Source organism: Nyctereutes procyonoides, unplaced genomic scaffold (assembly GCF_905146905.1).
Source record: "Nyctereutes procyonoides isolate TBG_1078 unplaced genomic scaffold, NYPRO_anot_genome, whole genome shotgun sequence".
In the NCBI taxonomy this organism is placed as follows: domain Eukaryota; kingdom Metazoa; phylum Chordata; class Mammalia; order Carnivora; family Canidae; genus Nyctereutes; species Nyctereutes procyonoides.
In genome coordinates this window covers 38,953,697-38,969,761 of record NW_026575049.1, presented here as the reverse complement: position 1 = coordinate 38,969,761, position 16,065 = coordinate 38,953,697, and the positions used below count along the sequence as shown (strand labels likewise).

Here is a 16,065-nt window from a genome sequence, read left to right as displayed (position 1 = left end):
TTCAGGGATGGGGTAGCTAGGAAGCGGGGAAAGAAAGGGAAGGCTGCGCCCAGTGGCCGGTGGTCCCAAAGTATGATCTGGGACCAGCAGCGCCGGGATCACTCAGAACCTGATTAGAAGTAAAACATCCCGTTTTAACAAGCCCTCCAGGTGATTCTGATGACTAACAGTGCCTTAAGGTGAAATACTCCCTGGGGATTCCAACTCTGGACTCAGTAATTTACCAGAAACCCAGATGTTAGTTTCGGGGGGTGGGGGGGAGTGGAAACAGATACTCTAAACACAGACTGGGCTCTGGAACTCTCCAATCCAATCACAAGCAGTACTTACTCTGTCATGTACTTCATGGGAGGGAAGCACAAAGTAGAAAACTTAGAAGGCAACTGCTCACAGCCTGTGTCTCAGTGATAGAAATGCTGAAACCAAAAAAAAAAAAAAAAAAAAAAAAAAAAGAAATGCTGAAACCTAATTCTCTCCTCCCAGAGGCCAAGAGAGGAAGGCACAGCTTCTGGAAGTGTGGTCAGGCCTGTAGACCCGGTAAGGGGGAGCAGGCGGGGTTTCCTCCTTACCTGGGCCACCTCGAAGGTGCTAGGAGACCTCACCAGCATGGGGAAGAAAGGAACACGTGAAAACATGGGCGGAAGCTCAGACCTCCCTAGGTCCCTTACCCTAACTGACCATTTCCATGAGGATTTTTATAGCACTCCTCCCATTTCAGAAGCAGGACTTCTCCTGGGCAGTCTGCCCTCTCAAACCCTGGGCAGGAAGCTGTTGGATGATTTGCCCTTGATTCAGAGGTAATCATTCTTAATTTCCTCGGATGGTTGGAGGGTGAGTGTCTAAGATCATAAAAGCTGGCCTTAAGCCCTGAGCTCTTGCTATGTTCCGGGGGAAGGGAGCGGGGTGGGGCGCAGGTCTGGGCATGCCTCCCCATGACACAGCACCACCTGAGTACACTGGCTCAGACTCCTGGGCTCACTTTTTCTAAAAACACAATGTGCCTGGATGGAGCAGGAATACTTCTATCAAAGATGACCACGCAGGCAGGGTGCTCACCTGCCTGTACCCCTGAGCTTGGTACCCATGTCCCCTGGAGCAAACCAGAGGAATTTGGTCTGGTTACAGCTTCCTTCTTGTAGGCCCCCAAACATTGCCTGTTAAGACTTTCAAGGAAGGGATGCCTGGGTGGCTCAGTGGCTGAGCATCAGCCTTTGGCTCAGGTCATGATCCCTGGTCCTGGGATCGAGTCCCACATCAGGCCCCTCACAGGGAGCCTGCTTAGCCCTCTGCCTGTGTCTCTGCCTCTCTCTGTGTCTCTCATGAATAAATAAATAAAATCTAAAAAAAAAAAAAAAAAAAAAAGGATTTCAAGGAAAGCCCAGCACTTCAGAAGAGGCAAACTCTTTTCCCTCCCTTCCCACCCTGCCATGCTCTGGTTGGGGGGGGGGGGGGGCTTGGCTCTTCCTTAAGACTGAGGTTTCCGTATCCTATTTCTTTGTTCTCTCTTTTTTTGCAAACTGATTTAAGGGATGCAAGTAGTCAGTGTTCAAAACCTCAAAACATGTCTGACTTCAGGCCAAATCCACAAACAACTCCATGATTTTCTGAGTTTGCTATCATTGGTTAACGCTGATTCAGAGCATTTCATACAAGTTTCCACTGTGGCTTTGATAAGTCATTTAAGAAAGATCCTATTTGGCAGCCTAATGGCCAATAAAATGAAACCATTCACACTACGGTTCATTTCTGTCAGGCTCAGAGGGCAGTTGGGGATCAGGAAATGTTGCTGGACTGTTTCGGATGAAAACTATTTCTAATGTGGCCCTGGAAACGCTTGCTTCTTATTTGAGATCTTTTTTGTCTCTGATTTCAGCCCTTTTCTGCAGTAACTGAAGCACTTCTCTGCTGACTGTTTTATTCTTTTTTCCTCTATCCGTTCACCAAAACGCATGTAAAAGAAGTGTAAATGCCCAAGGTCCGCGCAAACGTTGCAAAATCCCATTTTGAATGAACCATGTTTGCTTCCCTAAATTCTCTGAAGCGCTTTTCTGGGGGGCCTCTGACAGTTCTTCTGGAGTCCCTGAAATGGGAGCATCTCGTGCCCACTTATTTCTCAGAATGTTGATTTTGGACCACACTGAAGTCACAATTATTTTTTGTGAATTAACTTTATGAGGCAACGCTGGAACTTTAAAATCCCCTGCCCGCTCTCCCTGCCACCAAAGTCCTTTATGTACTATTTCCACTTTGAGCAGGATCATTAGCAAAAAAATCCAGTGGTCTAGCTAGGAGGAGCCTGGGCTGCCAGGAATGGAGGGAAGGACTGGGCTCCAGCCCGGGTGCTCCTGTGGAACTGGAGCTGGATGTGTGCCACCCATGACCTTGGTGTGTCCTCTTTACTTAGCCTCTGAAACAAAGGATGACCTCTCTTCTCACCTTAAAGGCTTATTTGAAATTATTTAGTCCTTCTTCAAGTTATTTTTACGGTTAATCACTGAGCATTTTCTAAAACGTCTCTTTTTTTTTAAAAAATTTTATTTATTTATGATAGTCACACACACAAGAGAGAGAGAGGCAGAGACACAGGCAGAGGGAGAAGCAGGCTCCATGCACCGGGAGCCCAACGTGGGATTCGATCCCGGGTCTCCAGGATTGCGCCCTGGGCCAAAGGCAGGCGCCAAACCACTGTGCCACCCAGGGATCCCTAAACCGTCCCTTATCACAGAAATGATTGTGCAGTGTGCTGTGTGACAGAAATGATTGTGAGCAGCGTGCTGTGTGACTTTTGTGTGACAGAGAGCTGTGTTTTACGTTGCTGGAGGGCTGTCTTCCACCTATTTCAGAGAGTGCTTTAACATTGGGCCTGGGAGTCACGACGGGGCTTTCTGGGACAGCCAGGTTTTGTCCTATATCTTTGCAATGGTCCTTGCCTGCTGGAAAACCAGGAAAAGATTTCCTAAAATGTCTGACCTTGGGAGGATCCTGGCAGTTCCTATTTGCCCCCCAAAGAATCTTTTCAGATTCTGGGCCATCCTAACCGCACAAATATTTTTAGATACTTCTGCACAGTTAGAGATGCCGAGGAATGACTCTGAAACAGTTCCAGATTAGTCATCGCCTCCTGCAGGGATGGAGGGGCTCCAGCGGCAAATCACTGTCAGATACCCAAATCTGTCGTTAGCTGTCCTTAAACTCAGTGAATGCCTCTTCCTTTCCCTTCCTTCCTCCCTGCTTCTGTCCCTCTCTCCTGTTCTCTCTCTCCTTCCTTCTTTCTTCCCTCCTGTCCTCGTCCTGTCTTTTCCTACTTTCCTTTCAAAAATCTGAAATTACGCTTTCCTCTGCAGATCGCCTTACCACAGCTGGCTCCCTGACCTTGTTACCCTTTGAGGCTTTGTCTCCCACCCTGCCTGTGTGGCCTGCCTATCTCCCTGTATCGTCACCGCTCCCTTGAGTTTCCAGGTCAGGCTGAAAGCAGACGAGGGAAAGGCTTGGAGGGTTTCTATTTTGAAGAGGTTTTTTTGAAAGTCATCAAGTCAGGAGAACAGGGGCTTCCCGCCTATGTCAGGAGGTCCTTGAGACCCCTTCCCACCCTGTCTCTTGGCTCCCACCTGCTCCACCTCCACCCCTGGGAAAAGACCGCTTTCTGCTCTCTGTTTTGCTGACAAACTCCTGAAACTCGGAGGGACTATCTCCCCTGGAAAGGTGGCATGTGGTTCCCATCCACGTTTTTGACCATTCCATACTGTCTCATCTTTCCCTTCTTCATAACAACAAAGGAAAGAGGGTGAGCCCCTATGGGAAGGGATGGACGCATTCATTTTTGTATTCTCTGCAACTCGGGCAGTATTTACTGAATTCAATTCAGGTATCCTGAAAATGCTTAAACCAATGCAGGGCTGCTGTACAAGGGCTCATCTGGGCCTGCTTGAACCAAACAAATCAATCCCATTGCTCATTTGGGTAGTTCCATTATCTGAGCTTTGCTTGGGGATCTGACTTTCGAGCACTCGCAGTAAAGCGAAGAGGAGGGCCTGTCCTCTGGGGCAGCAGTGGATGGGAGCCAGGAGCTGATCTCCCTGCATTCGCTGGAGTAACCCCAGCTGCATCTTCCACGGGGACTGTGAGCCCCTGAAATCAGGCTGTGGGGGGTCAACATGTGGACGCTTTTGTGATGGTCCTTCTGCCTCCAAGTGTCTGGCTCTTCCTGAGGAAGGGGCTGCTTCTCCTGACCTGCCCCTGCCACCTCCTGCCTGGGCCCTACCCAACCGTGAAGAAAGCAGCTCTCTGAGGGATGACCTTAAGCTGGTCATGCACACGAAAGCACAGCCTTCATTTTCAGCAACGAAATGCAGTGAATCCTTGTCTTAAAACTGTGGTTGGGGCATGCTTGATTGGCTAGGAAGTGCTTTAAGGCAGTCTGTCTATACAAACAGGGATGGACAAAACAAGGGTTCTGTCTCCCAGGGAAATGGGTAATTTCCCAGAATGGGAAATGGTTCTGTCTGCTGCGGCTGTGTGCGCTTGTGGGGCAGGCCGTTTGTCCAAGCAGGTCTAATTGCAGTGGCCTATGTAGTGATAACAACTCTGCTGTAGCTTTCAAGAGGGGCGTCCTCACCCCCGAAGCAGGCTTTTTGATTGGCAGGCTGCAGAAATGAGCCCAAATAGGAGCACCCAGCTCATTGCTTTCTAACCATACTGTCTCATGGAAAAGTCACTCAGAAAGAAAAACTGGTGTACTGCCCCCATTGGCTCGTATCGTCAATATATAATCCTTCCCAAAGGTAGACTAGATTTGTAAGCCTGTCCCCCTCTTACTGTTGCCATCCACACTCCCAGAGACAAGTATGCGGATTTCTAAGTCCTGCGGCCCTAACTTTGACTTGCACATCACCGGGCAGTAGGATTGGACACCTCCCAGCCGAGGGGGGACCAGCATGCTGTACTTGCAGAATCACGGCTTCCACTTGTGAGAAGTAGCCTTTCACACGGCCAGTTGGGCTTGCTGTGAGGGCTCCTTTACTTTGGACAGGTCTCTCTTGCTCCCTTGCAAGGGGCATGCGTAGGCAGAGGGAGGACTGAGTCTCCTTGCCTGGGCACAACTAATTGGGCTGATAGTGAATGTAAACTTGACATCCCTGACTCTGGAATGCAAAGTTCAGAGAAGCTATCATTCATTATCATTCTTACAACAAATGTTTTCTTTCCTTCTTTTTTCTTTCTTTTCTTTTTTTTTTTTTTTTTTTGACTGCTGATATGGTGGCACTTTTTCGTGTAGGAAAGAGGTGGATGTGAATTTAGATGTAGTCTTTGGAAGACTTATTTCTTCTGTCTCAGACTCTAGCGGGAGTCGTGTTGGTGGCAGGGGAACAGAGCACTGGTGCAGGGGAGGCAGGGGGAGCCTGTGGCAGCCCCCAGTAATGCAGGGCACCTCCCCGAGGGCCACAGAGGCAGCGAGAGGTGGTGGCAGGGAGGGCAGAGGGAGACTGTGGCTCAAAAGAAGACAATGTTACAAAGCTTTGGGACAGAGAGAAGGGGCCCCAGAGGCCTGCTGGGAAGAACCATCCCTATGAGAACAAAGGGACACTGTCTGTAAGAAAACAGAGACATGAGGAAGAGAAGAAGAAAAAGATGGTAAAGCAGGCTTCCTTCCACCTGGGAAATAGGTAAGGGGCCTGCACCTGGCTACTATTCCCTGGAAGTTGGGAATGGTTTCAGAGGAAGAAGCTAGAGTTACCCCAAAACTCTCTCCATGACCTAGCTGCACACTTAGCTTCAGCTGTTCCAAGTGAGGCCACGGCAGTATAAGCCCAGAAAGGGAGCAAACCTGGGAAGGGAGAGGGCATTTACCAGCTCCTTAGGTCAGCTCCTGAGGTAGTGGTAAATCGCACATTTTGTTCAAGAGTTGTTCAAGTGATTGTGTGTAGGACCAGCAGAAGTCACCATTCGGTCTGCCACTATTTATGATGTGCCAATGCTGTTGTTTAAATGCCTATCGAGCCTCCTGGTCCCAGAGAGAGGAGGCAGAGGGGGACGCCAGAGTCACCCCGGAGCTGCCTCTGGTCCCTGGTGGACTCCTCTGGTGTCCCGGAGCTGCCTGGTGAGTCAGTCTGGAAAAGCACATAGCTGCACTTTTCCATGGGAGCAGGTAACAAAGCTACAGCTGGGCAGGAGCCTCCTGGGCAGAACAAGTCGACTCCTGCCTCATTCCTTGGCTTAAAGCCAAGTTAACCAGAGTGAGGGACATTCCAGAGGACGAGGAATACCAGGAACCCCGGCCTAATACCAGGCTGTGGTGGGGGACCTTGGGATGACCATGTGCACCCCGGTGGAGCCGGGAGCCACGTGTGATTCGGGAGGCAGAGCCCACCAAGAGCTCACACCAAGGTTAGGACACAGGAAAGTGGGAGGGCAGCGGAAGAGCTTTGTCTCCCAGGCAGAAGCAGCTCGCCAGCTAGAAGGAGACCTGAGGGGTTTTAAATCCAGGCAACTCCTCCACCTTCTAGAAGCCTGGCCTGTCCGCCTCCTTTCATGGTCCTGACGATAATGGGGCATGTGCCTTGATGAGAAAAATAACCCCAACTAGGCCTGGGGGCCACACAGCCTAAGTGAGTGTGTAGGGCTAGTCCATCAACAGCTAGTGCTCTGGATGCTGGGAAGGTGCCTGCCAGCGGATTTATTAGGGCGAGGCCCTTTGCGGTCTATTCTCACTGCCCATCTCCGGGAAATATGTCACATATGACACTGCTAGATGATGTTGGCGTCTACAACCAACACGCTGGGTTGTCAGACCAGAAGGATTCCTTGGCACAGATAAGCAGAGGGAAGTTTATGGCACTCAGGTCTTCTTGTAACAGCTTGTGCTTCTGCGATGCTGGCAACTCGAGGGGTCCACGCAGGACGAAGGCCACGCTGAAGCACTCAGGAGTGAGCAGTGAAGTGAATAACGCTGTGGGGTAGAAACCCACCGTGCTCAAAGCCCGGCACAGGACACAACAGCCACAGCTTCCAGCCCTTGAAGTGACACGATGGAAATATGCCCTGTCCTCTTGGGAAGCGGCACGCTACATAGTAAGCCAGCCTCAGGTAAGATGTTGCAAGACCACACAAAGAAGATTTTTATTCCAGATTCCATTTCATTTCCAAAATGTCCACCGTTTTGGTCCTGAACCTGTGTCTTGATGAAATCCTCATGAAATTTAAAGCAGGGAGGTCAGTGAGGTGAGCGTCCGGTGAAAGAATTACAAATGCACCTTTGTGAGCACAGGTGTGCACATTGGCATCATCACCACAGAGGTTCAGACTCATTCATTCTCACTTTGGTCACAGCAACTGACCCCACAATCAAGGCAGACTGCTGAACCATCTTATCCCAAACCCGAGACGAGATTAAAGGCCGTCAGCATAGTTTCCTGGGACTGTCTGTGGGTTAAAGTCTTAAGATGTAACTTTTATTTTTTTTAAGGTTTTCTTTATTTATGGGTTTGTGTGAGAGAGAGATGGAGAAAGAGGAATACCAGGATCCCTGGCCTGGTTACTGGGCTGCGGTGGGGACCCCAGGATGACCACATGCACCCCGGTGGAGCTGGGAGCTGCATGTGTGTGATTCGGGAGGCAGAGCCCAGAGATGAATTTAAGGATTTTATTTATTTATGACAGAGAGAGAGAATGAGAGAGAGATTGCTCATGAGCAGGGGTGGGGAGTGTGTGTGAGAGGGCTAGGAGTGGGGAGGGGCAGAGGGAGAGGGAGAAGCTGGTTCCCCGGAGCAGGGAGCCTGATGCGGAGCTCCATCCCTGGACCCCGAGATCATGATCTGAGCCGAAGGCAGACCCCAAGACCAACTGAGCCACCCAGGTGCCCCTTCAGATGGAACTTTTAAAAATAAAAACATAGGGGTGCCTGGATGACTCAGTTGGTCTTGGTCTTGAGGTCTGCCTTCGGCTCAGGTCATGATCCCGGGATCCTGGGATGGAGCCCAGAGTGAGGCCCCCTGATTATCGGGGAGTCTGCTTCTCCCTCTCCCTCTGCCCCTCCCCCATTCGTGCTCTCTCTCATGCTCATGCTCTCAAATAAATACATAAAATCTTTTTAAAAAAACTAAAAATATAACTTTAGAAAGTATGATCAAAGATCAATGCTGTCTCATTTGCAGCAACTTTTTAAAGAAAACATTTTTTCCCCTCAATTCTTTTCAAGCACATCTTAATGGCCCCTGTCTCTCACTCATGGTTTTAGTTAGAATCTTTTTTTGCCAGCTCACCCAGAATCCTAATTTTTGAAACAGAGAATTCGTGCACGGCCCTGGAACGTGGGCTTATTTTGACATTAAAAACTCACGATGTCGACCCCAGAGCCATCAGGTTGAGGAGGGTAAGTGCAAGGAAACCACTGGGCAGGAAGTTGCTGTTTGCTGTGTGATTCACCCTCACGATGCTGCCAGCATGAATCAAGCTTGGCCCCTCCCTCCCAAACCTTAAAGTCCAGTGTGACTGAAAGGGAGGGTGCCAGCTTGGTTGAGATGAGAGTCCGATAAGAGCTGGTCTGAGTTAAGATAAGGAAAGTATATCCCAATTCTGGGTAAGTACCCAAAGGGATTGAAAACCACGTCACGAAGGAATGTTTGCACATGCATGTTCACAGCAGCTTTGTTCATAACAGTCAAAATGTGGAAGCAGCCTGCATGTCCGTCGGCGGATGAACAGATAAACAAAATGTGGTGTATGCACAATATGGAATACTCAGCCTTAAAAAGAAAGGAGGACATGTCCTACAACACGGATGAAACTTGAAGACATTAAAGTTGCAGGAAATAAGCCAGTCGCAGAAGGCAAATACTAGATAATTTCACCTACATGAGGTTCTTGGAGTCATTGAATCCACAGAGGAAATAAAAATACAATGGATGTTGCCAGGGCTGGGAGCAGATGGAAGAGGGAATGTGGGGAGTTATTGTTGAATGAGTCCAGGGTTTCAGTTTTGCAAGATGAAAATGTTCTGGAGATGTTGCACAACAATGTCAATACACTTAACATTATTGAACTGTACACTTAAAAATGTTTGGGATGGGGCAAACATTTGGGTGTTTGGGTGGCTCAGTGATTGAGTGTCTGCCTTTGGCTCCGGTCATGATCCGGGGTCCTGGGATCGAGTCCTGCATCGGGCTCCCTGCAGGGAGCCTGCTTCTCCCTCTGCCTATGTCTCTGCCTCTCTCTGTGTCTCTCATGAATGAATAAATATAATCTTTAAAAAAATTGTTGGGATGGTAAAAAAAGAAAGACATAGATATTGTATGTGCAGAAAGTGATGGGAACATAAGAAATGCACTTAGGTATGTGATGGTTAATTTCAGGTTGACTGGGCCACTGGGTGCCCACCCAGTTGGTCAGACGTTATTCTGGGCATTTTTGTAACGGTGTTTTTGAAGATTGACATGTGAGTCAGTAGATTGAGTAAAGCAGATTGTCATCCCTGATGGGATGGGCCCCATTCAATCGGTTGAAAGCCTCCAGAGGACGGAAAGGCTGACTCTCTGCAGATTAAGAAGATTTTTTTCTGCCCCCTTACCTTCAGGCTAGGATGTCAGGTTTTCTTTCCTGCTTTAGGACTCAGACTGACACATTGGCTCTCCTAAGTGTCTGGCTTGCCGGCTCACCCTACAGAACTTGGGATTTTTCAGTCTGCATAATCTGATTTGGTTTCTCTATAGAACCCAGTCTGGTACAGGGTCTTAGGAAGATTCCTGGAAGGGAAGTTCAACAGACCCGAGCTTTGTCAGAAAGCTCAATTGTACAGCACAAACGGGACACAGAGGCCCGTGTGACACGTCAGGGTCTAGGTCAAGATAGTTCGGCGTTACTAGAGCCCGGGATGAGGCTGAGAGGAGGTGGGGCCAGCCCACAGAGAGACTTCTGTGCTACGCCCGAGGGACTTTATCCTATAGGCCGGCACTTCCCACCCAGGTCTGCAGACAGAGGTGTGTAGGAGGTACCTCCCACAAGACACACACAAGCCAGCTCTCAAATTAAAGCCAGATAGGGCTAGGAATTCCCCAGCTGAACAGGTTTCTTTCCTGCAAAGACTTTTTAGAGGCTTTAATGAGCTGATGTGTAGCATGAATCTTCAAGAGACCACACTATATTTTAACAAAGACTCCCTCCCCCTGTCTAATTCTGATACCTATTAGGATAGTAAAGAAAGCCAGTTTCCACAGAGTGCTGCAGAGAAGCTGGAAGTCACTGAGAGGGTTTAAGTGGGAAACTGACCTGGCCAGTTCGTTGATTTTGGTAGATAAATTTGGCTGAAGTAGGGACGCCTGGGTGGCTCAGTGGTGAGCATCTGTCTTCCGCTCAGGTTGTGATCCCAGGGTCCAGGATCAAATCCTGCATCGGGCTCCCTGCAGGGAGCCTTCTTCTCCCTTTGCCTGTGTCTCTGCCTCTCCCTGTGTCTCTCATGAATAAATAAATGAAATCTTTAAGAAAAAATTTGGGTGAAGTATAGAAATCTACCACGGGCTCATTTAGGCGGTATATGAAGATGTTGTCAGCGTTCAGCATAGACCCCGTTAGGTTCCTTTGGATCCCTTTTGCTGTTTCTGTGTGGACTGCCCTTGGGCTAGTAGGGCTCCTTCATTCCTTCTGCTGGTATGTCCTTGGCAACTACTGACTAGTGTGGGAATGTGAAAGCCCAGCTCCCTTCCTCAGATTGGGTCAAACCCGAGGCAGAGTCTACACTCAGAAGCACCCCTGTGGTGACGGTCAGGCTGAGGCTGGCATTTGCCCTGATACCTTGTCCTTCTGTCCCTTCTTCCCCATCCCTGTCTCATTTTCCCACTTCCTCCCTCACTCTGCTCCTGGGAAATGCAACCTAGGACAGCAGGCTGTTGTGCTGGTTCTGTTAAAAGAAGGCAGGGTGGTAGTAGTAGGAATGGGGAGATGGAATCAGTTTCAAGAATTTTTGTAAAGATGTAAAACAAGTAGAAATTAATATGGAAGATTAGATAGGATGAGCCTACGATGATTTCAGCCTCCTGACTTAGGCAACTATAAGCTACCACCATCTTTAGGAAAATAGAAAAAGTCAATTTGATGAATTCCTTTTTGACCTATGGAAACTGAAGCACTTGGGGGACAGCCATACCAAGAGTTTTTTCAAACTTGTAAGGACATGAGATTCAAGAAGAAAGGGGAGAACCGGAGATGTGGACCAAAGAACCATGAGTCAAAAGGTCATTTAAAGCAAACAAACAAGCAAAGCAGAATGAGTAAGTCATTCAAGGCTTATGGCTTGTGAGGAGTGGGTTGAAGGTCAAGTTCCCGCAGCCTCTTGGTTTAAGGGGCAGGCAGAGGAAGAAGTCTATAAAGACTGAGAGAGGGTGACAAAGCATGAGAGACTCCTAACTCTGGGAAACAAACAAGGGGTAGTGGAAGGGGAGAGGTGGGTGGGATGGGCTGACTGGGTGACGGGCACTGGGGGGCACTTGACGGGATGGGCCCTGGATGTTATACTATATGTTGGCAAATCGAACCCCAATAAAAAATATACGAAAAAAAAAGATTGAGAAAGGCTCATAGGGAGGTGGGGGTGGTGGTCCTTGAGAGGATGGGTAGGCTGCACACTGAAATAATTCTAGGAGGAGTGCCAGTAGTGTTGAATAAGCTAGGGACTGCTGGGGGTCCAGCGGATGAGGCCATATGGAGGCTGTTGGTGACTTCAGAAATCCATTTCCAGGGGGTAACAGGAAAGCTAGTAAGTTGAGTCAGTGGCCATTGAGGATGTGGAGATGTCAGTGTCAAGAAGCCTGATGGAACTAAAGGAAAAAACATCAGTGGGTTTCACAGATGAGGAAACTGAGGCCCAGAAGCTAATTAATGTACCCAAAGTCCAAGGTAATTGTGTAGCCAGCCTTCAGATTGGGGGCGTGTTTGACTCAGGCCTGCCTGTCCTCTCACTTCCATGTGGCTGCCTCCCAAGCAAGTCATTTGGCCTTTACCAGTTTCTGAACACTCACTGCCTCTCCTTCGAGTCTCTCCTTTTCAACTAGCACAAGAAATACACTCTCAAAAGTGAAAGGCAAAGCCTCTCCATTGTCCCTTCTCTCCAGGCTCTCCCTCTTGCCTCACCCTTTGACAAAAATGGACCGAAATTTTCCAAGATCAAGAAGCATAAAATCTGAATTTTATTCCTTGTCAGAAGGAAACTTTCCAGTCTTTCTAAAAAATTTCCACTCATTTTATTTATTTTTTTTAATTTTTTTTAATTTATTTATGATAGTCACACAGAATGAGAGAGAGAGAGGCAGAGACACAGGCAGAGGGAGAAGCAGGCCCCACGCACCGGGAGCCCGACGTGGGATTCGATCCCGGGTCTCCAGGATCGCGCCCTGGGCCAAAGGCAGGCGCCAAACCGCTGCGCCACCCAGGGATCCCTCCACTCATTTTATAAAGAAAAGAAGTACACCATGTCTCCCTCGAGCTACTCTAGCAGTTAGCAACTAGCTAAATGCTGTTCACTATAGCTTCTTAAGTGCTCAGTAACCTGTAGCTTATGATTTTCCATGAGACAACTGTAGTTCAAGCGATGTCATATTACATACCTTATACCTGAAGGCTGCACTGGTATATATTTTTTGTACATAAAACCAAAATGCACAAAGATTTTTAAATTCTATTTATTTAAACTAGAAAAAAAAACCCAAAGCAATTCACCTATTTCTCTTACTCCCCACCTCTGACAACCACCAGTCTATTCTCTGTATGTATAAGCTTGGTATGTATGTAATTATAAATATATATATTTATATGCCACATATAGGAAAGATCATATGGTATTTGTCTTTCTCTGACTTATTTCACTTAGTATTATGCCCTCAAATTTCATCCATGTTGCTGCAAATGTCAAAATTTCTTTCTTTTCTATGGATACATAATATTCAGTAGTGTATATAAACTCTAGTTTTTTATCCACTCATCCATCAATGGACACTTAGGTTGTTTCCATATTTTGGCTATTGTAAATAATCCTGCAATAAGCACGGGTGTGAATATATCTTTTTGAATTAGTGTTTTTGTTGGCTTCAGATAAATACCCAGAAGTAGAATTACTGGATTGTAGGGTAATTCAGTTTTTAATTTTTTGAGGAACTGCCCTACTATTTTCCATAGTGGTGGCACAGTTTGCATTCCCCTTATCCACATCTTCACCAACACTTATTGCTTATCTTTTTCAGAATAGCCATTCTAAAAGGTGTGAGGCATCATCTCACTGTGGGTTTGATTTGCATTTCCCTGATGATTAGTGATGTTGAGCATCTTCTCACGTAAAGATTTAATTTTGACCCCAGAAAGGAGAAAATAGCTTGCAAGTTTGAGATGCTATCCTGTGGGTACAAAATATGCACTGAACCAGCTTCCAGTATATGGTGCATTCTCACCATCAGCCAAAATACCTAGATTTTGGATGAGGATAGGGGTGGCACATTTCATGATTAGACCTAATATCTGACGAGTGGCTGAATAAGTCACTCAAAATATGCCACTTTGGCATAAGGATTATTTTAAACCCAAGGCACTTGAAAAACAGCAAGTGCGAGAAGAATGCTCTGATCTGTTTTCTTCCTGAAAGCAGGAGACGCACCCCCTTGTGAAAGGTGTTCTCCCTATGCCAGGAGGAAAGGAACACTCTCATCACCAGATGGGGAGTCAAGGTGGAGAGAAGTCTATTCAAAGATACTGTGTTACATGCCTCTTATCTCCCTTTAAGCTCCCCATATATTTTGTTACTTTTCCACAATTGCCTCTCTTTGTTCAACCTGGTACAGAGACACAGGCCCAGCATGCTTTTGTGTCTTCATTGTTCTATGGAGGCTCCCACATGCATGTAAGAAACTATGTCCTCTCCTCTGTTAATGTCTTATGTCGACTTCATTCTCAGGCACAGCTGGAGATCCTACAAGGGTAGAGGTAAAGTTTTCTCCCTTGCAGGAGTCACCACCTCAGTTCCTGCTTAGGCACAGGAGATCCCTCACCACTGCTTTTGTGCCCAATATACTTGCCTGCACGGTAAACAAGTGTGAAGAAAGTAGTTTTGGCTTTGCAAACCCTTTGAAAGGGATGCAGGGTGCGGGGATCACATATTGAGAACCACTGAATTAAGCTACTATATGCTGGGCAGTTACTTTTTGTCATAGAGGCGGGAGCAGAATCATTTCATTCATGCAAGTGAATGGTGGGGATGTGTAGCTTGTGTTGTTATGTATTGCTCGTGTCTCATGCCTGTTCTCATTTTTCACTCCGTGACTGGCCAAGGAGGGCTGCTCAAGGCTCATCATGGAGATGGTGTTGGGCTAAATGAGCTGACCTTTTCGAATCCCTGGCCTTCTAGTGTAAAAGGTGAGATAGCCAGGCAGGTGAGCACTTGAATGAGCTGCCTGGACCATAGGGTTACATCCCCCTGACAGAAATCACCTATTTTTTCCAAACTAGAAATAAGCCATAGAGATCCATGGTTTAAGCACCACCAACAAGAAGCAAGAGAGCAATATGATCTGATCATCAAGTAGGTCAGGGTGGCAAGTATCAAGAGAATGGCCCGTAAGACCAGATACCATTATCTGTTCATTTTAGTTAGAATGCACTTTGCAGTTGTGCACTTCCAGGTTTATGGCTATTACTGCAGATAAGGTTTGTGTCGATGTACAGAGCTCTGTGTCTTCTTTAAGGACTCATCCTTCTAAAAGTATATTTACACATGTAGTTCCCTGGTGTGCACGTCTCTGGGTATTTTGTTTTTTAGCTGAATGCATGTCTACAAAGCAGGTTTTTCTATACCCGACTTGTGGACCTGAAGAAGGCTACGGAGTCCAACTTCCTGGACGTACACGGTCCCCAGGGGAGAGTATCCGGGGAGGGTGGCAGGGGTGCACTGGTTCAGGTTCCCAGAGGAACATGCCTTACCTTCTGAGAGAGATGCCCCCTGAATTCTTTTGTTAGAACCATAGGAACATAGTGTCATGTGTCATGGACTGGGGGTGGGGCTTAAACAACAGAAACTTAGTGTCTCACAATTCTAGAGACTGGAAGTCCAGGATCAAGGTGCTAGCAGGGTGGGGTCCTTCTGAGAGCTCTAAAGGACAATCCGTCCCTTACCTCTCCCCTGACTTCTGGTGCTTTGCTGGCAATCTTTGGTGTTCCTTGGTTTGTAGACACATTGCCTTCATTTCTGTCTTTGTGCTCACGTGACATTCTGTGTGTATGTGTTTGTGTCCAAATATCCCCCCCCCTTTTTTTTTTTACATAAGGACACCAGTCATACAGGATTAGGGCCCACCCGTAACTTATCTAATCACGTCTACAACAAATGTATTTCTAAACAAGGTCATATTCTAAGGGACAGCAGTTAGGACTTTGACATATGAATTCTGGAGGGACACCCTTCAACTGATAACACCTTCACTAATAATAGGAGCAAATTGTTCATAACTAAGAGTAACATGAGGAAGAATTGGAGGCACATGGGCAGAAAGAGGGGTGACTGAGGAGATAGAGGGACAAGGTTTGGAAGAAAGGGGGAAGGCATGTCTCTCCCAGAGCTACCAAGTCATCCAGCTGCACAGGCTCATCCATACCCAAGTATGGGGCCCTTGGGGCTGGGCAGAGCCAATGGTGGCCCAGTGGCCTGGTGGCCCTGTGTTCTATGTAGGTCAGACTCATGGGAGAGTTGTGGATTCTGGTTACATCCCATGTGGTCAAGGCTCTCAAGTGGGAATCAATATAGTCCCTGTCCCAGAGTGATTAGCGTGTGACCAGCTTGGAACGATGGCCAGCTTCCCATGAAATGCCTAGGACAGAGTCCTCATAAATTTGATTGGTGCTAGTGATCTGGGCCTTCATGGTGGTGTTCTGCTCCCCAGACTGTAGTTCTGCTCCCCAGAACACCACCATGAGGTGGCCAGCATGCCTGGTCACTGGATGTGGGGTGTAGGGTGAGAATACTCACAGCAACTTCACAGAAAGCCAATGCCTCTGAGCAGTGAGATGAATGTATCCACACCTCATTACATGGACACGGTG

General features: G+C 47.6%; 1 protein-coding gene across 4 annotated transcripts in view; it reads right to left on the bottom strand.

Moving 5' to 3' along the window:
• FHL2 (four and a half LIM domains 2) overlaps positions 1–16,065 on the bottom strand; it is a 68,446-nt gene that overhangs the window by 39,019 nt on the left and 13,362 nt on the right. Inside the window, exons 1-2 of one of the 4 annotated variants that reach the window (XM_055327876.1) lie at positions 570–587; positions 331–416 (exon numbers count right to left, since the gene is read on the bottom strand). The exons of 2 other annotated variants lie outside the window; for them this stretch is intronic. The gene's annotated coding sequence lies outside the window, so the exon portion shown is untranslated. Of the gene's footprint in view, positions 1–330; positions 417–569; positions 588–16,065 lie in introns of those variants that run through there. One more of the 4 variants, XM_055327875.1, reaches the window with a different exon arrangement.